Below are 26,077 nucleotides of genomic sequence, written 5' to 3'. Positions count from 1 at the left end.
CCACCAGGAAGAGGAATTAACCAAAGGCTCAGCGTGCCGTGCCGGAACTACACTAGGGCCTGAAGCAATCCTGCGGTGTTGCGGACAGCTCACAAGAAAGCGAGTTGAAGAAACGAGCTCAGGGGCACTGTAATTCACAAACCTGCAGAGTTATAAATGACAGCTATCGTCCAAAAATATATTGAAGTAAGGCTGCCAAGAGGACTTGAAAGCGGGGCAGAATTGCAGGAAATCGATTTCAGGAGGTACACTGGAATTGCAAGTAAAGCATAGGAAAAGAGGCAGAACGTCCACAATGATGCACTTGGCCAAAAAGAGCGTATGCGTTTTTTCCTGAATATATTCAAGAAAAAACGCATACGCCCTTTTTGGCCAACCAAGCAAGCTTGCAAAGGAAATCTGCACTACAATGAAGTCTCACTGCCCCCCGGTCAAAAGGGCCATTTGAAAAAAGTGTAAAATCCAGAAAGGCAGGACAGGCCATGGAGAACTGGGAGCCTTGTTATGCTGGTGGGCGGGATGTAAATTGCCAACAGCCACTCTGGAGAAGTGTATGGTGTTTCCTGAAACATCTAAAAAACAAAGCAACAGAGCCTAGGGCACTTCCACTTATGGTCCTATAGCTTAGGGAAATTAAAATCAAAAAGACACAGCCACCCCAAAGTTTGGGACGGCTCTGTTTACAAGAACCTCGTTTACGGTACAAGTTCAATATCACAGAAAGCGAAAAATGGATAAAGAAGTTGTGGTACTTACGTACAATGCAATATCACTCAGCAATGAAATCTATGTCATCAGGCCCGTAGCAGCATAATGAGTGGATTCAGGTATGATGATTCTAAGTGAAATAAGTCACACAGGAAAAGAAACACCATAAGATATCACTACTACACGGAAGGTAAACTTGGCTACACAAGAACTGAATTACAAAACAGAACAGGGTCTCAAATGTAGAAAACCAACTTATGCTTGCTTAAGGGGAAAGGTGAGTTGGGGTGCTGCATGAAACCAGAGATTGAAATTAGCACAGATACCGTTCCATAAGCCAAATATGTAATAGACAAGAGCTACTCCTTGCTCAACGAAGTGGACTCAACACCCCATATTAAACGCTTAAGAATACACCTGACTAGAAATAATCTTAAAAACTACGGATTTATATGTCTCCGAAAGAGAATCAAGCGTGTGTACAGCGGCATAAACGCAGCAGTGATAGGATTGGTGAGGTTCGGTGAGCAAATGCAGACCCTTTGAAGTCATATTGCATGGTACCCATTCCATGGGTCTCAACTCTCCAAGTTTAAGGGATTATTCCTTCAGCTAAAACATGCATGTGGAACACAGATTATGATCCACCGTGTGATCAGAAAACGTGTTCAAATGTGTCTCAGTTTTCGTCCCCTGGTACTCGGGTGCAACACTCCAGACGCTTTACTAACACTCTCCCCACTTGGAGAGTCAGTGCCTTTAACCTCCTGTATGGCCCAGTTTGCAATTTCTGCGGAAAATGTACAGGAATAGGGAGAACCAATGAGAAACTAGCTGGAGGTGTCTGGACGGGCAAATTTAACTCTCATTTCCCACCAGAAAGAGGAATTAACCAAAGGCTCAGCATGCCGTGCCGGAACCACACTAGGGCCTGAAGCAATCCTGCGGTGTTGCGGCCAGCTCACAAGAAAGCGAGTTGAAGAAAGGAGCTCAGGGGCACTGTAATTCACAAACCTGCAGAGTTATAAATGACAGCTATCGTCCAAAAATATATTGAAGTAAGGCTGCCAAGAGGACTTGAAAGCGGGGCAGAATTGCAGGAAACCGATTTCAGGAGGTAGACGGGAATTGCATGTAAAGCATAGGAAAAGAGGCAGAACGTCCACAATGATGCACTTGGCCAAAAAGGGCGTATGCGTTTTTTCCTGAATATATTCAGGAAAAAACGCATACGCCCTTTTTAGCCAACCAAAAAAGCTTGCAAAGGAAATCTGCACTACAATGAAGTCTCACTGCCCCCCGGTCAAAAGGGCCATCTGAAAAAAGTGTAAAATCCAGAAAGGCAGGACAGGCCATGGAGAACTGGGAGCCTTGTTATGCCGGTGGGCGGGATGTAAATTGCCAACAGCCACTCTGGAGAAGTGTATGGTGTTTCCTGAAACATCTAAAAAACAAAGCAACAGAGCCTAGGGCACTTCCACTTATGGTCCTATAGCTTAGGGAAATTAAAATCAAAAAGACACAGCCACCCCAAAGTTTGGGACGGCTCTGTTTACAAGAACCTCGTTTACGGTACAAGTTCAATATCACAGAAAGCGAAAAATGGATAAAGAAGTTGTGGTACTTACGTACAATGCAATATCACTCAGCAATGAAATCTATGTCATCAGGCCCGTAGCAGCATAATGAGTGGATTCAGGTATGATGATTCTAAGTGAAATAAGTCACACAGAAAAAGAAACACCATAAGATATCACTACTACACGGAAGGTAAACTTGGCTACACAAGAACTGAATTACAAAACAGAACAGGGTCTCAAATGTAGAAAACCAACTTATGCTTGCTTGAGGGGAAAGGTGAGTTGGGGTGCTGCATGAAACCAGAGATTGAAATTAGCACAGATACCGTTCCATAAGCCAAATATGTAATAGACAAGAGCTACTCCTTGCTCAACGAAGTGGACTCAACACCCCATATTAAACGCCTAAGAATATACCTGACTAGAAATAATCTTAACACCTACGGATTTATATGTCTCCGAAAGAGAATCAAGCGTTTGTACGGCTGCATAAACGCAGCAGTGATAGGATTGGTGAGGTTCGGTGAGCAAATGCAGACCCTTTGAAGTCATACAGCATGGTCCCCATTCCATGGGTCTCAACTCTCCAGGTTTAAGGGATTCTTCCTTCAGCTAAAACATGCATGTGGAACCCAGAGAATGATCCACCATGTGATCGGGAAACGTGTTCAAATGTGTCTCAGTTTTCGTTCCGTGGTACTCGGGTGCAACATTCCAGACGCTTTACTAACACTCTCCCCACTTGGAGAGTCAGTGCCTTTAACCTCCTGTTTGGCCCAGTTTGCAATTTCTGCGTAAGATGAACAGGAAGAGGGAGAACCAATGAGAGACTAGCTGGAGCTGTGAGGACGGGCAAATTTAACTCTCATTTCCCACCAGGAAGAGGAATTAACCAAAGGCTCAGCATGCGATGCCGGAACCAAACTACGGCCTGAAGCAATCCTGCAGTGTTGCGGCCAGCTCACAAGAAACCGAGTTGAAGAAAGGAGCTCAGGGGCTCTGTAATTCACAATCCTGCAGAGTTATAAATGACAGCTATCGTCCAAAAATATATTGAAGTAAGGCTGCCAAGAGGACTTGAAAGCGGGGCAGAATTGCAGGAAACCGATTTCAGGAGGTAGATGGGAGTTGCATGTAAAGCATAGGAAAAGAGGCAGAACGTCCACAATGATGCACTTGGCCAAAAAGGGCGTATGCGTTTTTTCCTGAATATATTCAGGAAAAAACGCATACGCCCTTTTTGGCCAACCAAGCAAGCTTGTAAAGGAAATCTGCACTACAATGAAGTCTCACTGCCCCCCGGTCAAAAGGGCCATCTGAAAAAAGTGTAAAATCCAGAAAGGCAGGACAGGCCATGGAGAACTGGGAGCCTTGTTATGCTGGTGGGCGGGATGTAAATTGCCAACAGCCACTCTGGAGAAGTGTATGGTGTTTCCTGAAACATCTAAAAAACAAGCAACAGAGCCTAGGGCACTTCCACTTATGGTCCTATAGCTTAGGGAAATTAAAATCAAAAAGACACAGCCACCCCAAAGTTTGGGACGGCTCTGTTTACAAGAATCTTGTTTACGGTACAAGTTCAATATCACAAAACCGAAAAATGGATAAAGAAGTTGTGGTACTTACGTACAATGCAATATCACTCAGCAATGAAATCTTGTCATCAGGCCCGTCGCAGCATAATGAGTGGATTCAGGTACGATGATTCTAAGTGAAATAAGTCACACAGAAAAAGAAACATCATAAGATATCACTACTACACGGAATATAAACTTGGCTACACAGGAACTGAATTACAAAACAAAACAGGTTCTCAAATGTAGAACACCAACTTATGCTTGCTTAAGGGGAAAGGTGAGTTGGGGTGCTGCATGAAACCAGAGATTGAAATTAGCACAGATACCGTTCCATAAGCCAAATATGTAATAGACAAGAGCTACTCCTTGCTCAACGAAGTAGACTCAACACCCCATATTAAACGCTTAAGAATACACCTGACTAGAAATAATCTTAAAAACTACGGATTTATATGTCTCCGAAAGAGAATCAAGCGTGTGTACGGCGGCATAAACGCAGCAGTGATAGGATTGGTGAGGTTCGGTGAGCAAATGCAGACCCTTTGAAGTCATATTGCATGGTACCCATTCCATGGGTCTCAACTCTCCAGGTTTAAGGGATTCTTCCTTCAGCTAAAACATGCATGTGGAACCCAGAGTATGATCCACCGTGTGATCGGGAAACGTGTTCAAATGTGTCTCGTTTTCGTCCCTGGTACTCGGGTGCAACATTCCAGATGCTTTACTAACACTCTCCCCACTTGGAGAGTCAGTGCCTTTAACCTCCTGTTTGGCCCAGTTTGTAATTTCTGTGAAAAATGAACAGGAATAGGGAGAACGAAAGAGAGACTATCTGGAGGTGTCTGGACGGGCAAATTTAACTCTCATTTCCCACCAGGAAGAGGAATTAACCAAAGGCTCAGCGTGCCGTGCCGGAACTACACTAGGGCCTGAAGCAATCCTGCGGTGTTGCGGCCAGCTCACAAGAAAGCGAGTTGAAGAAACGAGCTCAGGGGCACTGTAATTCACAAACCTGCAGAGTTATAAATGACAGCTATCGTCCAAAAATATATTGAAGTAAGGCTGCCAAGAGAACTTGAAAGCGGGGCAGAATTGCAGGAAACCGATTTCAGGAGGTAGACGGGAATTGCATGTACAGCATAGGAAAAGAGGCAAAACGTCCACAATGATGCACTTGGCCAAAAAGGGCGTATGCGTTTTTTCCTGAATATATTCAGGAAAAAACGCATACGCCCTTTTTGGCCAACCAAGCAAGCTTGCAAAGGAAATCTGCACTACAATGAAGTCTCACTGCCCCCCGGTCAAAAGGGCCATCTGAAAAAAGTGTAAAATCCAGAAAGGCAGGACAGGCCATGGAGAACTGGGAGTCTTGTTATGCTGGTGGGCGGGATGTAAATTGCCAACAGCCACTCTGGAGAAGTGTATGGTGTTTCCTGAAACATCTAAAAAACTAAGCAACAGAGCCTAGGGCACTTCCACTTATGGTCCTATAGCTTAGGGAAATTAAAATCAAAACGACAAAGCCACCCCAAAGTTTGGGACGGCTCTGTTTACAAGAACCTCGTTTACGGTACAAGTTCAATATCACAGAAAGCAAAAAATGGATAAAGAAGTTGTGGTACTTACGTACAATGCAATATCACTCAGCAATGAAATCTATGTCATCAGGCCCGTAGCAGATAATGAGTGGATTCAGGTATGATGATTCTAAGTGAAATAAGTCACACAGAAAAAGAAACACCAGAAGATATCACTACTACACGGAAGGTAAACTTGGCTACACAAGAACTGAATTACAAAACAGAACAGGGTCTCAAATGTAGAAAACCAACTTATGCTTGATTGAGGGGAAAGGTGAATTGGGGTGCTGCATGAAACCAGAGATTGAAATTAGCACAGATACCGTTCCATAAGCCAAATATGTAATAGACAAGAGCTACTCCTTGCTCAACGCAGTGGACTCAACACCCCATATTAAACGCCTAAGAATATACCTGACTAGAAATAATCTTAAAACCTACGGATTTATATGTCTCCGAAAGAGAATCAAGTGTGTGTACGGTGGCATAAACGCAGCAGTGATAGGATTGGTGAGGTTCGGTGAGCAAATGCAGACCCTTTGAAGTCATATTGCATGGTACCCATTCCATGGGTCTCAACTCTCCAGGTTTAAGGGATTCTTCCTTCAGCTGAAACATGCATGTGGAACACAGAGTATGATCCACCGTGTGATCAGGAAACGTGTTCAAATGTGTCTCAGTTTTCGTCCCCTGGTACTCGGGTGCAACATTCAAGACGCTTTACTAACACTCTCCCCACTTGGAGAGTCAGTGCCTTTAACCTCCTGTTTGGCCCAGTTTGCAATTTCTGCGAAAATGTACAGGAATAGGGAGAACCAATGAGAGACTAGCTGGAGGTGTGTGGACGGGCAAATTTAACTCTCATTTCCCACCAGGAAGAGGAATTAACCAAAGGCTCAGCGTGCCGTGCCGGAACCACACTAGGGCCTGAAGCAATCCTGCGGTGTTGCGGCCAGCTCACAAGAAAGCGAGTTGAAGAAAGGAGCTCAGGGGCACTGTAATTCACAATCCTGCAGAGTTATAAATGACAGCTATCTTCCAAAAATATATTGAAGGAAGGCTGCCAAGAGGACCTGAAAGCGGGGCAGAATTGCAGGAAACCGATTTCAGGAGGTAGACTGGAATTGCATGTAAAGCATAGGAAAAGAGGCAGAACGTCCACAATGATGCACTTGGCCAAAAAGGGCATATGCGTTTTTTCCTGAATATATACAGGAAAAAACGCATACGCCCGTTTTGGCCAACCAAGCAAGTTTGCAAAGGAAATCTGCACTACAATGAAGTCTCACTGCCCCCCGGTCAAAAGGGCTATCTGAAAAAAGTGTAAAATCCAGAAAGGCAGGACAGGCCATGGAGAACTGGGAACCTTGTTATGCTGATGGGCGGGATGTAAATTGCCAACAGCCACTCTGGAGAAGTGTATTGTGTTTCCTGAAACATCTAAAAAACAAAGCAACAGAGCCTAGGGCACTTCCACTTATGGTCCTATAGCTTAGGGAAATTAAAATCAAAAAGACACAGCCACCCCAAAGTTTGGGCCGGCTTTGTTTACAAGAACCTCGTTTACGGTACAAGTTCAATATCACAGAAAGCGAAAAATGGATAAGGAAGTTGTGGTACTTACGTACAATGCAATATCACTCAGCAATGAAATCTATGTCATCAGGCCCGTAGCAGCATAATGAGTGGATTCAGGTAGGATGATTCTAAGTGAAATCAGTCACACAGAAAAAGAAACATCATAAGGTATCACTACTACACGGAATGTAAACTTGGCTACACAGGAACTGAATTACAAAACAGAACAGGGTCTCAAATGTAGAAAACCAACTTATGCTTGCTTAAGGGGAAAGGTGAGTTGGGGTGCGGCATAAAACCAGAGATTGAAATTAGCACAGATACCGTTCCATAAGCCAAATATGTAATAGACAAGAGCTACTCCTTGCTCAACGAAGTGGACTCAACACCCCATATTAAACGCCTAACAATATACCTGACTAGTAAGAATGTTAAAACCTATGGATTTATATGTCTCCGAAAGAGAATCAAGCGTGCGTACAGTGGCATAAACGCAGCAGTGATAGGATTGGTGAAGTTCGGTGAGCAAATGCAGACTCTTTGAAGTCATATTGCATGGTACCCATTCCATGGGTCTCAACTCTCCAGGTTTAAGGGATTCTTCCTTCAGCTAAAACATGCATGTGGAACCCAGAGAATGATCCACCATGTGATCGGGAAACGTGTTCAAATGTGTCTCAGTTTTCGTTCCGTGGTACTCGGGTGCAACATTCCAGACGCTTTACTAACACTCTCCCCACTTGGAGAGTCAGTGCCTTTAACCTCCTGTTTGGCCCAGTTTGCAATTTCTGCGTAAGATGAACAGGAAGAGGGAGAACCAATGAGAGACTAGCTGGAGCTGTGAGGACGGGCAAATTTAACTCTCATTTCCCACCAGGAAGAGGAATTAACCAAAGGCTCAGCATGCGATGCCGGAACCAAACTACGGCCTGAAGCAATCCTGCAGTGTTGCGGCCAGCTCACAAGAAAGCGAGTTGAAGAAAGGAGCTCAGGGGCTCTGTAATTCACAATCCTGCAGAGTTATAAATGACAGCTATCGTCCAAAAATATATTGAAGTAAGGCTGCCAAGAGGACTTGAAAGCGGGGCAGAATTGCAGGAAACCGATTTCAGGAGGTAGATGGGAATTGCATGTAAAGCATAGGAAAAGAGGCAGAACGTCCACAATGATGCACTTGGCCAAAAAGGGCGTATGCGTTTTTTCCTGAATATATTCAGGAAAAAACGCATACGCCCTTTTTGGCCAACCAAGCAAGCTTGTAAAGGAAATCTGCACTACAATGAAGTCTCACTGCCCCCCGGTCAAAAGGGCCATCTGAAAAAAGTGTAAAATCCAGAAAGGCAGGACAGGCCATGGAGAACTGGGAGCCTTGTTATGCTGGTGGGCGGGATGTAAATTGCCAACAGCCACTCTGGAGAAGTGTATGGTGTTTCCTGAAACATCTAAAAAACAAGCAACAGAGCCTAGGGCACTTCCACTTATGGTCCTATAGCTTAGGGAAATTAAAATCAAAAAGACACAGCCACCCCAAAGTTTGGGACGGCTCTGTTTACAAGAATCTTGTTTACGGTACAAGTTCAATATCACAAAACCGAAAAATGGATAAAGAAGTTGTGGTACTTACGTACAATGCAATATCACTCAGCAATGAAATCTTGTCATCAGGCCCGTCGCAGCATAATGAGTGGATTCAGGTACGATGATTCTAAGTGAAATAAGTCACACAGAAAAAGAAACATCATAAGATATCACTACTACACGGAATATAAACTTGGCTACACAGGAACTGAATTACAAAACAGAACAGGTTCTCAAATGTAGAACACCAACTTATGCTTGCTTAAGGGGAAAGGTGAGTTGGGGTGCTGCATGAAACCAGAGATTGAAATTAGCACAGATACCGTTCCATAAGCCAAATATGCAATAGACAAGAGCTACTCCTTGCTGAACGAAGTGGACTCAACACCCCATATTAAACGCCTAAGAATATACCTGACTAGAAATAATCTTAAAACCTACGGATTTATATGTCTCCGAAAGAGAATCAAGCGTGTGTACGGTGGCATAAACGCAGCAGTGATAGGATTGGTGAGGTTCGGTGAGCAAATGCAGACCCTTTGAAGTCATATTGCATGGTACCCATTCCATGGGTCTCAACTCTCCAGGTTTAAGGGATTCTTCCTTCAGCTAAAACATGCATGTGGAACCCAGAGAATGATCCACCATGTGATCGGGAAACGTGTTCAAATGTGTCTCAGTTTTCGTTCCGTGGTACTCGGGTGCAACATTCCAGACGCTTTACTAACACTCTCCCCACTTGGAGAGTCAGTGCCTTTAACCTCCTGTTTGGCCCAGTTTGCAATTTCTGCGTAAGATGAACAGGAAGAGGGAGAACCAATGAGAGACTAGCTGGAGCTGTGAGGACGGGCAAATTTAACTCTCATTTCCCACCAGGAAGAGGAATTAACCAAAGGCTCAGCATGCGATGCCGGAACCAAACTACGGCCTGAAGCAATCCTGCAGTGTTGCGGCCAGCTCACAAGAAAGCGAGTTGAAGAAAGGAGCTCAGGGGCTCTGTAATTCACAATCCTGCAGAGTTATAAATGACAGCTATCGTCCAAAAATATATTGAAGGAAGGCTGCCAAGAGGACTTGAAAGCGGGGCAGAATTGCAGGAAACCGATTTCAGGAGGTAGACTGGAATTGCATGTAAATCATAGGAAAAGAGGCAGAACGTCCACAATGATGCACTTGGCCAAAAAGGGCATATGCGTTTTTTCCTGAATATATACAGGAAAAAACGCATACGCCCGTTTTGGCCAACCAAGCAAGCTTGCAAAGGAAATCTGCACTACAATGAAGTCTCACTGCCCCCCGGTCAAAAGGGCTATCTGAAAAAAGTGTAAAATCCAGAAAGGCAGGACAGGCCATGGAGAACTGGGAACCTTGTTATGATCATGGGCGGCATGTAAATTGCCAGCAGCCACTCTGGAGAAGTGTATGGTGTTTCCTGAAACATCCAAAAAACAAAGCAACAGAGCCTAGGGCACTTCCACTTATGGTCCTATAGCTTAGGGAAATTAAAATCCAAAAGACACAGCCACCCCAAAGTTTGGGCCGGCTCTGTCTACAAGAACCTCGTTTACGGTACAAGTTCAATATCACAGAAAGCGAAAAATGGATAAAGAAGTTGTGGTACTTACGTACAATGCAATATCACTCAGCAATGAAATCTATGTCATCAGGTCCGTAGCAGCATAATGAGTGGATTCAGGTACGATGATTCTAAGTGAAATAAGTCACACAGAAAAAGAAACATCATAAGATATCACTACTACATGGAATGTAAACTTGGCTACACAGGAACTGAATTACAAAACAGAACAGGGTGTCAAATGTAGAAAACCAACTTATACTTGCTTAAGGGGAAAGGTGAGTTGGGGTGCTGCATGAAACCAGAGATTGAAATTAGCACAGATACCGTTCCATAAGCCAAATATGTAATAGACAAGAGCTACTCCTTGCTCAACGAAGTGGACTCAACACCCCATATTAAACGCCTAACAATATACCTGACTAGTAAGAATCTTAAAACCTATGGATTTATATGTCTCCGGAAGAGAATGAAGCGTGTGTACAGTGGCATAAACGCAGCAGTGATAGGATTGGTGAGTTTTGGTGAGCAAATGCAGACCCTTTGAAGTCATATTGCATGGTACCCATTCCATGGGTCTCAACTCTCCATGTTTAAGGGATTCTTCCTTCAGCTAAAACATGCATGTGGAACCAAGAGTATGATCCACCGTGTGATCGGGAAACGTGTTCAAATGTGTCTCAGTTTTCGTCCCCTGGTACTCGGGTGCAACATTCCAGACGCTTTACTAACACTCTCCCCACTTGGAGAGTCAGTGCCTTTAACCTCCTGTTTGGCCCAGTTTGCAATTTCTTCGGAAGATGAACAGGAATAAGGAGAAGCAATGGGAGACTATCTGTAGGTGTCTGGACGGGCAAATTTAACTCTCATTTCCCACCAGGAAGATAAATGAACCAAAGGCTCTGCGTGCCATGCTGGAACTAGATTAGGGCCTGAGGAGATCCTGCGGTGTTGCGGCCAGCTCACAAGAAAGCGAGTTGAAGAAAGCAGCTCAGGGGCACTGTAATTCAGAAACCTGCGGAGTTATAAATGACAGCTATCATCCAAAATTATACTGAAGTAAGGCTGCGATGAGGACTTGAATGCCGGGCAGAATTGCTGGAAACTGATTTCAGAACATACACGGGAGTAGCTCTTAAAGCATAGGAAAAGAGACAGAACTTGGAAAATTATGCACTTGGCAAAAAAGGGCATATGTGTTTTATCCAGAGCTCTCATAACTGAGGGGAGGAGATTCCCAGCAGGCTCCAACTGCCACCTGAGGGCTCACATTGCCAAGGCAACGTGAGCATGCCAGGCAGGAGTTACCTCACAGCAGAGGTCCCACCTCACAGAAGGGTGAGAAACCCAGCCAACATCAGACTCTCACCAGAGGGCCCACATCACCAAGGGGATGGGAACCAGGCAGGAGTGTCTTCACATCAGTGGGGCCACATCATCAAAAGCTGAGGTACTCAGCACATGTGTCCTCAAACCAGAGGACCCACATCACCAAGGACCTCGGAGTGAGGCAGGCAGGAGTAGCCTCACAACACTGGGCCCATAGAATAAAAAAGTGAGGAATCCAGCAGTTGGAACCTCCCAGCAGGCGGCCCAGAGCACCGAGGCTATGGGATCCAGGCCACAGTGAACTCACAGAAGAGGCCCCATGTCATGAAACTGAGCAACCCAACCATTGGGACCTCAGAGCAGGAGGCCCACATCCCCATGGGGATGGAATTCTGGTAGGAGTGTCCTCGCACCACTGAGAATGTATCAGAAAATTTTGGGCGACCAGCAGTTAGGGCCTGACGCCAGAGGACCCTCATCACCAAGGGAAGGAGGCTCCCAGCAGGCTCCAACTGCCACCAGAGGGCTGACGTCGCCAAGGCGATGTGTGCCAACCAGGCACGAATGACCTCACAGCAGAGGGCCCACCTCAGAGAAGTGTGACGAACCCAGTCAGGATCAGACTCGCACCAGAGGGCCCACATCACCAAATGGATTGGAACCAGGCAGGAGTGTCCTCACATGAGTAGGGCCACATCATCTAAAGGTGAGGAACCCAGAACATGTGGCTTCAAACCATAGGACACCCATCACCAAGGGGCTGGGAGTGAGGCAGGCAGGAGGAGCCTCATAACAGAGGGCCCAAAAATAAGAAAGGTGAGGAATCCAGCAGTTGGAACCTCCCAGCAGGCGGCCCAGAGCACAGAGGCTAGAGGAACCAGGCCAGAGTGAACTAACACCAGACAGCCCACATCATGAAACTGTGAGCAACCCAGACATTGGGACCTCAGAGCAGAAGGCCCACATCCCCATGGTGATGGGAACATGACAGGAGTGTCCTGGCATCACTGGGCTCACATCAGAAAACGTGGGGTGCTCAGAAGTTAGGGCCTGACGCTAGAGGGCACTCATCACCGAGAGGAGGAGGCTCCCAGCAGGCTCCAGCTGCCACCAGAGGGCCAACGTCGCCAAGGCGATGTGTGCCAGTCTGGCAGGAGTGACCTCACAGCAGAGGGCCCACCTCACAGAAGGGTGAGGAACACAGCCAGGATCAGACTCTCACCAGAGGGCCCACATCACCAAGGGGATGGGAACCAGGCAGGAGTGTCCCCACACCAGTGGGACAACATCATCGAAAGGTGAGGATCCCAGCACATGTGTCCTCAAACCAGAGGAACCACATCACCAAGGGGTTCGGAATGAGGCTGGCAGGACTGGCCTCACAACACAGGGTCCATAGAATATAAAAGTTGAGGAATCCAGCAGTTGGAACCTCCCAGCAGGCGGCCAAGAGCACAGAGGCTATGGGATCCAGGCTTCTGTGAACACCAGAGAGCCCACATCATGAAAATGTGAACAACCCAGCCGTTGGGACCTCAGAGCAGAAGGCCCACAACCCCATGGAGATGGGATCCTAAGAGGAGTGCCAAAGCATCACCGGGCTCCCTAAGAAAAGTTGGTGAGTCCAGCAGTTAGGGCCTGACGCAAGAGGGTCCTCATCACCGGGGGGAGGAGATTCCCAGCACGCTCCAACTGCCACCACACGGCTGACTTCACCAAGGCAATGTGTGCCAGCCATGCAGGAGTGACCTATCAGCAGAGGGTCTCCCTCACAGGTGGGTGAGGAACAAAGCCAGGAACAGACTCTCACCAGGGGGTCCACATAACCACGTGGATGAGAACCAAGCAGGAGTGTCCTCACACTAGTGGGGCCACATCATCGAAAGGTGAGGAACCCAGCAAAGGTGGCCACAAACCAGAGGACCCACATCACCAAGGGGTTGAGAGTGAGGTAGGTGTCTGGACGGGTATATTTAACACTCATTTCCCACCAGGAAGAGAAATTAACCAAAGGCTCAGCGTGCCCTGCCAGAAGCAGATTAGGGCCTGAAGCAGTCTTGCGGGTTTGCGGCCAGCTCACAAGAAAGCGAGTTGAAGAAAGGAGCTCAGGGGCCCTGTAATTCACAAACCTGGAGAGTTATAAATAACAGATAACGTCCAAAAATATATTGAAGTAAGGCTGCGAAGAGGACTTGAAAGCGGGGCAGAATTTCAGGAAACCGATTTCAGGAGGTAGACTGGAATTGCATTTAAAGCATAGGAAAAGAGGCAGAACATCGACAATGATGCACTTGGCAACAAAGGGCGTATGAGTTTGTTCCTGAATATATTCAGGAAAAAACACATACGCCCTTTTTGGCAAACCAAGCAAGCTTGCAATGGAAATCCGAACTACTATGAAGTGTCACTTCCCCCCGGTCTAAAGGGCCATCTGAGAAAAGTGTAAAATCCAGAAAGGCAAGACAGGCCATGGGGAAAAAGGAGCCTTGTTATGCTGATGGGCGGGATGTAAATTGCCAACAGCCACTCTGGAGAAGTGTATGGTGTTTCCTGATACATCTGAAAAACAAAGCAACAGAGTCTAGGGCATTTCCACTTATGGTCCTATAGCTTAGGGAAATTAAAATCAAAAAGACACAGCCACCCCAAAATTTGGGACGGCTCTGTTTACAGGAACCTCTTCTACAGTACGAGTTAAATATCCCAGAGAACAAATAATTGATAAAGAAGTTGCGGTACTTACGTACAACAGAATACCACTCAGCAATGAAATCTGTGTCACCAGGCCTGTACCAGCATAATGAGTGGATTGAGGCATGATGATTCTAAGTGAAATAAGTCACACAGAAAAAGAAACATCATAAGGTATCACTAATGCACGGAATGTAAACTTGGCTACACATGAACTGAATTACAAAACAGAACAGGGTCTCAAGATTAGAAAACCAACTTATGCTTGCTTAAAGGGAAAGGTGAGTTAAGGGGGTGCTGCATAAAACCAGAGATTGAAATTAGCACAGATACCGTTCCATAAGCCAAATATGTAATAGACAAGACCTACCCCCTGCTCAACGAAATGGACTCAACAATGAGGTATCACCTCACACCTGTTAGAATGGGCATCATCTGAAAATCTACAAACAAATGCTGGAAAGGGTGTGGAGAAAAGGAACCCTCTTCCACTATTGTTGGGAATATAAGTTGATACAGTCACTATGGAGAACAATATGGAGTTTCTTAAGAAACTAATAATAGAATTACCATATGATACAGCGATCCCAGGACTGGACATATACCCAGACAAAACCATAAATCAAAAAGAGACATTCACCGCAATGTTCATTGCATCACTATTTACAATATCGAGGTAATGGAAGCAACCTAAATGCCCACAGACAGACGAATGCATAAAGATGTGGTACATATATAAAATGGAATATTACTAAGCCATGAAAGGAATGAAATTGGGTCATTTGTAGAGACGTCGATGGATCTAGAGACTGTCATACAGAGTGAAGTAAGTCAGAAAGAGAAAAACAAATCTTGTATATTCATGCATATATGTGGAACCTAGAAAAACTGTACAGATTAACCGTTTTGCAAGGCATAAATAGAGCAACAGATGTAGACAACAATCGTATGGACAACAAGGGGGGAAAGCTCTTGGAGGGGTGGTGGTGGGAGGAGTTGAGAGATTGGGATTGGCATGTAAACATTTATATGTATAAAATAGATAACCAATGAGAACCTGCTGTATAAAAATATAAAATAAAATTCAAAATTAAAAAGAAATAAAATTTAAAAAATAAAACAGAAAAAACAATTATTCCCTTCACATACATTTATATGAATAAATTATTTCCATGCTTATATCTGTAAATACAAAAAAGAGGAATAAAATCTACCTTGAACCAAAAACAAAAAAGAGAAAAAAAAAACAGAACCCACCAGTTACTCAGAGGAAAACCGTATCAGGGCACTTGCTCCAGTTGTAAACAATTCTGAAGTTGGTCAGTGGTGGGGAATCGTCTCCCATTCAGCCAGCAGCCCCCACACAACAAGCGTCCTCATTGCAAAGCTGGGGCACCGTGCCGAGGCATCTGTGAGTAAACGTGAGCTGAGCCCCAGGCCAGTTGCTGCTGAACTGTTCCCGCCCTTCCCAGGTAAAACACCTGAATATATACAAGGACTTGAAAGCCTAGAGGAAGGGCCATGGAGCCACACGAGTGACAGCATGCCAGCTGACTTGGTGCCTGCAGGCCAGCCAGGATGGTCCTGGCCCTGGGTGCTCTTCTGGAAGATTTCCATTTCCCTGCCTGAGATACCCGTCCTGTCCCTGCCCCCACTGCTTTTTTCCTTCCTCACCTCTGCCCAGGGAGAAATTCCAGCAGCAGGTATGGGTGACACATCCTCTTCTTTAGCAGGTGGCAGCCTGGCAACTGCTGCAGAAAGTCCAGCAGAGCCCCACTCACACTGGGCCACCCACAAAGCCGTGGCCTCTCACTCCCTCCCACCAGCCCAGCCCCGAGACTGCTGACAGGGCAGAGAAAATGGCGTCAGGCACAGCTGCAGGGGCTTTTGCTGCCTGGAGTGGTATTTATATTGATCTCAACCCAGGCACACCTGGGGAGGGCTGGCCGGCATGGTAAGGCTGCCCAGGTAGCCAATCATCACCCCTCAGGGGCTCACAGTTGCAGAAAATGGAACTTGCTGAACCAGCCAGGTCCAAGGAACAGGTGTGGGCTCCTGAGAGTCAGGATAGACAAGGGGCTGCAGCTTTGGCTTGTTTTCTAATCATTTTATCTGGCCCATGAGTGGGAGACAACTTCAAGAAAACCCTCTCCTAATGAGAGGAACCCAGGAGTCAGGGAGAGGAGGGGTGGGTGGTGGTTGGAGACAGAGGCCTGGTGCCCTGGGTGCAGTGGAAGTCTCTGGAAGACCAGGTGGAGGGAGGCCACACAGAGTGATGCCCAGGGTCACAGACCTGTCGGAGCTGCTGTTTGTTAGTTCAAGTCCTGCTCTGAGGTGCTCTGTGTCAGCTCTGAGTGACAGGTGAGCTGGGGGTGCTCTTCAATGAGGGCTATGTGCACGGTTCCTGTGTGCCCAGCCCTGCCACGGTACCTGCAAGGGTAGCTCTGTATCCTGGGAGGGGCCTGACCATGAGAGCCCCGTGGGCTGGGTTGGGGGTGGGGTACCTGCCCAGGAGAGCTCCATATCCTGGGATTGGCCTGACCACGAGAGCCCCATGGGCTGCTGGGGACCTGGTAAAGGATGTCAGGACAGTCAGTGAAGCCACCGAGGATATACCTCCAGTTGCTCCTGATTCCTACACCCTGCTGGTCATTCTACCAACCACCAGGACATGGTATTCTGTATTAGTCTTCAATGATGCCTTCTTTTGTATTCCATTAGTCCCAGAGTCACAAGAAATTTTGGCTTGTGAGTGGCAGGACTCAACATACAACTAAAACAATACTTCCGGGCCGTCTTGCCCCAAGGGTTCAAAAATTCCCACACCATCTTTGGGGAAAGCTTAGCTAAAGACCGAAAAGTTCTACCTCTGGAAAAGGAAACCCTCCTTCAATATGCAGACGACATTCTGATCGCCAGCCCTACTAAGGAGGCCTCTGAACTACCAAGCCAATAAAGGATAGAAGTTGTCCAAGAAAAAGCTCAAATATCACAGACTGCAGTGACCTGCCTGGGCTTCATTCTCACACAAGGTCAGAGAAGCCCATCCCAGGAAAGGGAAGAAACCATTTGCAGCCTTACCCCTTTCTAAAACTAGAAGACAGCTTAGGGGTTCCTGGGGAGGCCAGGGTTTGCTGCTTCTGGATCCCTAACTACAGTCTACTAGCTGGGCCTCTATATGAAACACTGAAAGGAAAAGATGATGATCCTTTTGAACAGAATCCAGAAGTGGCCTTTCAAGAATGGAAAGAGCAGTCAATTCAGACCCTTGCCCTGGAACTCCCTAATTGAGCTAAACCCTTTGACCTTTCCATTCCCGGTGAAAGGTGAATCGCCATTGGAGAATTAGTGCAAAAACTGGGACCACTTGAAATGGAACAACGCAAGAATGCCATCCAGGTAGGATAAACTACAGTCACCAAGGGGCTTGGCCCACTGCCACATCTGGCCAAGATACTGGCGGTATCTAAAAACCTGGAAATCAGCAGCCCAAAAGGCCACCTCCCTCCTAAGGGAAAAGGACCCCACGTGGTGATCCTAATCACCAACCATGCCCTGAAGTTGCAGGGTTCGCTCCGTGGGCACACCGACCTCGAGTGAGGAGGCCCTCCAACTCCAACATCCAGAGAGATAACCGGGGGCAACAGGGCACCATGACGACTCGTGTGAACATCACTTGACCTGGAGTTTCTCTCATAAAACAACAATAGTGTGTCCCGAAGGAGTAGACTACTGCTTGCAGGACTTCCTGCACCCGGAGGGGAGCTAATAATCTTGGCGGGGGAACCGTATATCACACTGTCACCATAGAAAAGCCTACAGACACCGTGATGATGGTGGCCAATAAGACCGGCTGGACTCCTGTTTACTTCAAAAGGCTGTTGACTCAGTGGCCATCATGGTCCTTGATCACCACTGACCCTGGACTGTCTGGGAGTTGAGCGGGCAGGGCTCTGACACCTGGTGCTGTTTTTACGTTAATTCAGGGGCCTAATTGAAGAAAGAGCAGACTACTGGTCAGAGCATCTAGGCTGGCAGAAACGGTCAGCCTAAGGTGGCCGAACAAATGTGGGGTGGGGTGAAACCGGCCCCCACAGCGTCTCTGCACATCTCTTTCCTGGACCCTTAAAGGTCATTAGAATCTATAACACTTCCAATGCTGGTGCTCAGGCGGACGAGCAGGGAGGCAGGGGTCCTGGGGCCAATCAACGTCACCTGGAGGCTGCTGGGGAGAAGTTCTGACCCTCGTCCCCTGGTATGAGGGCTCCCAACTCAGCACTCAGCAGTTACAGAAGAAGGGTCTGCACCCTCAGCACTCCAAGAATGAGGAACGGGACAAAAGGCAGAGGAGGGGTTTGTCCCCAGCAAAGCCCATTAAAAATCCCTGGGAGATAAAAATAGAATCTGGGCAATAAAGTCAAGTCTGACCTTTTTTATCCTTTGTGCTTTGTCTAATTTCACGTGCTCCTAGGGTCCCGCATGCAGAGGTTCCACACCCGGCACTTCAGACCAGATTTCCTGGTGCAGAATGGCTGGGTCGACACCTCAGCTCCTGGGGCCCAGTGCAGACTCCGAGATATAGAGCCTGAGCTGCAGCCAACCCGGCCCTTGAGAGCTCCGCCCCCTCCCTCTCACTGACTCTGACAGGATCTCTACACAGCAGCCCAGCCCACAGCCCACGGGGTAGTGCATGCTCTCACCTCTCCATTCTCTGATGAAAATATAAAGTTTCCTTTGCTTGGGAACCAAACTCAGTCTCGATCTGTTGGCCCCAATGACACTGGGCAGGGGGACCCTTGTTGGGGTCCACTCTGGAGGATCAGTAACAGAAATTGAGACTATTGTAACTTCAATGAACAGATGTGTGAGCCAAACTGTAGTTAACATAGAACAGTTTATAAGGCTCGGGTAAAATAAGATGTTTCTAACACTTCCATTTGATATTTCCATCACTTTATTATAAGCAAGTTCAGTGAAAAGGTTTGTCTTATTTGTCAGGTCAATATTAGAGAAATGAAGTGATTTCTTTCCAAGGATGTACATCTAATAATCTTGGTTAAAGCTTCAATCTTGTTTTAAATGCTTTTCCATTGAAAATGATACCTCTCTTTCAGCTCCCCCATTTCTGAGAAGTATAAAATCTTATAATTTATTATTACCAAAGGGGAAAGGTGGGAGGAGGGATAAATTAACAGTTTGGAATTAACACATACACACTGCTATGTATAAAATAGATCATCAACAAGGAACTACTGTATAGCACAGGGAACTACACTCAATATTGTGCAATAACCTATAAGGGGAAATAATCGGAAAAAGAATAGATATTTTTATTGACATCATCTATCAATGACAGTTAAAGTGTAACCTAAGGGAAGCCGGTGGTGAGTGCTTCTGACCCTGAAGACTTCAGTCATCTAAAGTTTGGACTCTGCCTACTTCCCAAGGCCCTTAATGAACATATGTGTAGCCGTAGCTTAAAAAACTCCCCAGTTTGGGTTTCGGGGAGACACTGATTTTGAAAAAGCCCTGGTGTTCTCCTTACATGAATGGGACTCTTCCTACTGCTAAAACATGTCTGTCACACCCAGAGGATGGTATACCGTCTGATCGGGAAGAGTTTGGAAAAGGCATCTCATCTCCTCATCTCCTGGTGCTCGGGTTCACCCCTCCAGCGTCTTTACTAACAGTCTCCCCACTTGGAGATGTCAACACTGTCAACATCCTGTTGCGTACAGTTTGGAATTTGTCCAGAGGATGAAGCGGAAGGATGAGGAACAATGAGAGACAAGTCCTAGGTGTTCAGACAGGCACATGTCACTCTAATTTCCAATCAGGAAGATGAATTGACCAAAGGCTAGGGTTGCCCATGGAAACAGTATAGGGCTTGAGGAAATCCCACTGCTTTGTGGCCAGTTCCCATAAACACAAGTTGAACAATGGAACTCAGGGGCAGTAAAATTCACGAAACTGCAGAGTTGAAAATATCTATCACTGAAAAATGTCTTGAGGAAAGTCAAAGAAAAGGATTGGCAAGCAAGGGAGAATGGCAGGAAAGGGATTTGAGGAGGTAGAAAGGATTCGCCATTAAGCACAAGAAAAGGGGCTGAACATTTCCGACATTGCAGTTGGCCAAAAAGGCTGTATGCGTTTTTTTCTGTATATATTCAAGAAAAGGGCATACACTTTTTTAGCCAACCAAACAGGTGGGCACTGGAAATCAATATTACAAAAGATATCACTTCGCATCAGTCAGAAGAGCCATCCTCATAAAGTGTAAACGCCAGAAATGCAGGACAGGGCAAGGAGAAGAGGGAGCCCTGTGAGGCTTATAGTGGAAATGTATATTGCCAACGGCCATTCTGGAGAAGTGTATTGTGTTTACTAAAGCATCTAAAAAATGAGCTACAGAGCATAGGGCACTTGCACTCATGGGCGTATATCTTGGGAAAAACAAAAATCGAGAGGACACAGGCACCCCAATGTTTACTGCCTCTCTGTTTAAAAGATCCTCGACTAGGATATAACTTAAATGTCTCTGGAGGGAAAAAATGGATAGAGATGTGGTACTTATGTAGAGTGGAATATTACTCAGCCTGGAAATCAATGAAATATGGCCAGTTGTAACAACTCCGGAGGAGTTACGTATGATCATTCTAAGTGACATAATTCAAAAAGAAAAAGACACATATCATAAGATATCACTTAAAGGTGGAATCCAAAATGGCTACACATGAAATAAATTACAAAACAAAAACATAGTCAAATATGTAGAAAACACGCGTAAGGCTGCTAAACGGGAAAGGTGGGGAGGGGTGAGGCATCATCCAGGAGGTTGAAATTAGCAAAGATACCATTCCAAATACCAAACTGATAATCAACAAGGCCTACACGGTAGCTAAAAGAACTGCACTCAGCACACTCAAGTCACCGGAAAGAATATCTATGACTGGTAAGAATCTGAAAAAGAATTTATTGATGTCTCTCTGTACGTGAATCAAGTGGATGTACAGCAGCAAGAAACAGAGCTTTGAAAATCAGCTGTAACCAATATAGTAATAAATTGAAAAAAATAAACGACAGAGAGACAGAGAAAACCTCTTACAACTTTTCCTCAGGGACGGTGATGCAACATGGATTGAACACATCTAGACCCACAGCAGGATGAGACATAAGGCTGGAAACTGTTCGCGCTAAGAGAAATGTGAGGTTGGGTGAGGAAATGCACACCCTTTAAAGTAATACTACCTGGTACCCATTCAATGGGTCCCAAATCTGCAGGTTCAAGGAATCTTCCTACAGCTAAAACATGCATGGAAAACCCAGAGGACTGTACACCATGTGATCGGGAGATGTGTCTAAAATGCACCTCATTTATCCTCTCCTGGTGCTCCTGTTCATCATTCCAGCCACGTTACTTAGAATCTCCCCACTTAGAGAATCAGCACATTTAAACTTCTGTTTCACACATTTTGCAAATTGTGAGGAGGATGAACGGGAAGAGGGGGAAACAATGAGAGAATAGTTGTAGGGGTTTGGACGGGCACATGTCACTCTAATTTCCCATTAAGAATAAGAATTAAAAAAAGGCTCAGCCCGCCTCGCCGGAGCCAAAATAGGGCCTGAAGCAATCCTGCGGTTTTGAGGCCAGCTCACAAAAGAGCAACTTAAAAAATGGAGCTCAGGGTCACTGCAATTCACAAACCTGCAGAGTTATAAATGAAAACTAACGTCCAAAAATATGTTGAGGTAAGGCAAAGAAGAGGATCTGAATGCAAGACAGAATTGCAAGAAACAGATTTCAAGAGATAGATTGGACTCGCCTTTAAAGCACATGAAAAGCGGCAGAATTTCGACAATGATGCAGTTGGCCCAAAAGGGAGTATGCGTTAGTTCCTGAATATATCCAGGAAAAAACGCATACGCACTTTATGGGCAACCAAGCAAGCAAGCAATGCAAATGTGCACAACAAAGAAGTCTCATTTCCCACCGGTCAAAAGGGCCATCCGAAAAAATTGTAAACACCAGAAATGCAGGACAGGCCATGGAGAACAGGGAGCCTTTATACGCTGATGGACAGTGTGTGAACTGCCGAGAGCCACTCTGGAGAAGTGTATGGTGGTTCCTAAATCATCTAAAAAACAGAGCGACAGAGCATAGGGCACTTCCAATCACGGGAGTATATCTAGGGAAGTCTAAAAATCAACAAGACACAAGCACACCACAGTTTAGGGCTACTCTGTTTACAAGAACCTCAACTTCAGTACACCTTAAATATCCCAGGAAAGAGAACAATGGATAAAGAAAATGTGGTACTTATGTACAATGGAATATCTCTTCACCATGAAATCAATGTAATAAGGCTAGTAGAAGGATAAAGAGTGGATTGAGGTCCGATAATACTACTTGAAATAAGTCAAACAGAAAAAGAAACATATCATAAGATATCACTTATAGAGGGAGGATAAATATGGCTGCACAAAAAATGAATTACAAAACAGAACAGTGTCTCACATTTAGAAAACACACTTATGTCAGCTTAAGGGGAAAGGAGAGGTGGGGTGATGCATAAAACCAGAGTTTGAAATTAGCACAGATACCGTTCAATAAACCAAATAGGTATCAGACAAGATCTACACCTCGCTCAATGAACTGGCCTCAACACACCCTATACACCGCAGAGAAATATATCTGAGTAATAAGAATCTTAAAACCCATGTATTGATATATCTCCATAAGGGAATCAAGTGTGCGCAGAGCGGCACAAACACAGCAGTGAAAATGAGCTAAACCCCATTATAGAAATAAATTTTAAAACCAAAACGCAGAAACAATGAAAGAGAGAAAAATTCTTACAAAATTCGCTCAGGGGCTGTGATGCAACCTGGAATGACCACATATAAACCCACAGCTGGATAAGACATAAGGCTGGACACTTGGGGCTGAAAGGATTGGAGAGCTTTGGTGAGCAACTGCCGAAAGTTTAATGCAATACTTCGTGCTACTTATTCCAAGGGTCCCAACACTCCAAGTTGAAGGGAATCTTCCTACAGCTAAACCATGCATGGGAAATCCAGCGGATGGTATACCATATGATCGGGAAAGGTTTCTAAAATGCACCTCATTTTCCTCTCCTGGGGCTCCGGATCAACATTCCAGCCACTTTACTAACAACATCTCCACATGGAGAGTCAATGCCTTTAAGTTCCGGTATCGCACAGTCTGCAGTTAGTGCGGAGGATGAATGGGAATAGGGGGAACCAGTGAGAAAATAGCTGTAGCGGTATCAATGGGCACATGTCACTCTAATTTCACATCAGGAAGAAGAATTAACCAAAGGCAGAGCAAGGCACCCCAGAAGAAGAATAGGGCCTGAAGAAATCCTGTGGATATGAGGCAAGATCACAAAAATAAGAGCTGAAAAATGGAGCTAAGGGCCACTGCAATTCAAAAACCTGCAGAGTTATAAAGGCCAACTATTCTCCAAAAGTATATTGAGGTAAGGCTATGAAGAGGCACTGAGAGCAAGGCAGAACTGCAGGAAACCGATTTCAGGAGGTAGACAGGAATTGCACTGAAAACATATGAAAACACTCAGAACGTCGACAATGATGCACTTGGCCAAAAAGGGCGTATGCGTTTTTTCCTGAATATATTCAGGAAGAAACGCATACGCCCTTTCTGGCCAACCAAGCAAGCTCTCAAAGGAAATCTGCACTACAATGAAGTCTCACTTCACCCCGGTCAAAGGGCCATCTGAAAAAAGTGTAAAATCCAGAAAGGCAGGACAGGCCATGGAGAACTGGGAGCCTTGTTATGCTGATGGGCGGGATGTAAATTGCCAGCAGCCACTCTGGAGAAGTGTATGGTGTTTCCTGAAACATCTAAAAAACAAAGCAACAGAGCCTAGGGCACTTGCACTTATGGTCCTATAGCTTAGGGAAATTAAAATCAAAAAGACACAGCCACCCCAAAGTTTGGGACGGCTCTGTTTACAAGAACCTCGTTTATGGTACAAGTTCAATATCACAGAAAGCGAAAAATGGATAAAGAAGTTGTGGTACTTACGTACAATGCAATATCACTCAGCAATGAAATCTATGTCATCAGGCCCGTCGCAGCATAATGAGTGGATTCAGGTACGATGATTCTAAGTGAAATAAGTCACACAGAAAAAGAAACTTCATAAGATATCACCAATACACGGAATGTAAACTTGGCTACAAAGGAACTGAATTACAAAACAGAACAGGGTCTCAAATGTAGAAAACCAACTTATGCTTGCTTAAGGGGAAAGGTGAGTTGGGGTGCTGCATGAAACCAGAGATTGAAATTAGCACAGATACCGTTCCATAAGCCAAATATGTAATAGACAAGAGCTACTCCTTGCTCAACGAAGTGGACTCAACACCCCATATTAAACGCCTAAGAATATACCTGACTAGAAATAATCTTAAAACCTACGGATTTATTTGTCTCCGAAAGAGAATCAAGCGTGTGTACAGCGGCATAAACGCAGCAGTGATAGGATTGGTGAGGTTCGGTGAGCAAATGCAGACCCTTTGAAGTCATATTGCATGGTACCCATTCCATGGGTCTCAACTCTCCAGGTTTAAGGGATTCTTCCTTCAGCTAAAACATGCATGTGGAACACAGATTATGATCCACCGTGTGATCAGGAAACGTGTTCAAATGTGTCTCAGTTTTCGTCCCCTGGTACTTGGGTGCAACACTCCAGACGCTTTACTAACACTCTCCCCACTTGGAGAGTCAGTGCCTTTAACCTCCTGTTTGGCCCAGTTTGTAATTTCTGTGGAAAATGAACAGGAATAGGGAGAACGAAAGAGAGACTAGCTGGAGGTGTCTGGACGGGCAAATTTAACTCTCATTTCCCACCAGGAAGAGGAATTAACCAAAGGCTCAGCGTGCCGTGCCGGAACTACACTAGGGCCTGAAGCAATCCTGCGGTGTTGCGGCCAGCTCACAAGAAAACGAGTTGAAGAAACGAGCTCAGGGGCACTGTAATTCACAAACCTGCAGAGTTATAAATGACAGCTATCGTCCAAAAATATATTGAAGTAAGGCTGCCAAGAGGACTTGAAAGCGGGGCAGAATTGCAGGAAATCGATTTCAGGGGGTACACTGAAATTGCATGTAAAGCATAGGAAAAGAGGCAGAACGTCCACAATGATGCACTTGGCCAAAAAGGGCGTATGCGTTTTTTCCTGAATATATTCAGGAAAAAACGCATACGCCCTTTTTGGCCAACCAAGAAAGCTTGCAAAGGAAATCTGCACTACAATGAAGTCTCACTGCCCCCCGGTCAAAAGGGCCATCTGAAAAAAGTGTAAAATCCAGAAAGGCAGGACAGGCCATGGAGAACTGGGAGCCTTGTTATGCTGGTGGGCGGGATGTAAATTGCCAACAGCCACTCTGGAGAAGTGTATGGTGTTTCCTGAAACATCTAAAAAACAAAGCAACAGAGCCTAGGGCACTTCCACTTATGGTCCTATAGCTTAGGGAAATTAAAATCAAAAAGACACAGCCACCCCAAAGGTTGGGACGGCTCTGTTTACAAGAACCTCGTTTACGGTACAAGTTCAATATCACAGAAAGCAAAAAATGGATAAAGAAGTTGTGGTACTTACGTACAATGCAATATCACTCAGCACTGAAATCTATGTCATCAGGCCCGTAGCAGCATAATGAGTGGATTCAGGTACGATGATTCTAAGTGAAATAAGTCACACAGAAAAAGAAACATCATAAGATATCACTACTACACGGAATGTAAACTTGGCTACACAGGAACTGAATTACAAAACAGAACAGGGTGTCAAATGTAGAAAACCAACTTATGCTTGCTTAAGGGGAAAGGT

This window comes from Leucopleurus acutus (genome assembly GCF_964270905.1).
Source record: "Leucopleurus acutus genome assembly, chromosome: 1".
NCBI lineage: Eukaryota > Metazoa > Chordata > Mammalia > Artiodactyla > Delphinidae > Leucopleurus > Leucopleurus acutus.
The sequence above is the reverse complement of the archived record's forward strand: the minus strand, read 5'-3'. Positions refer to the sequence as shown.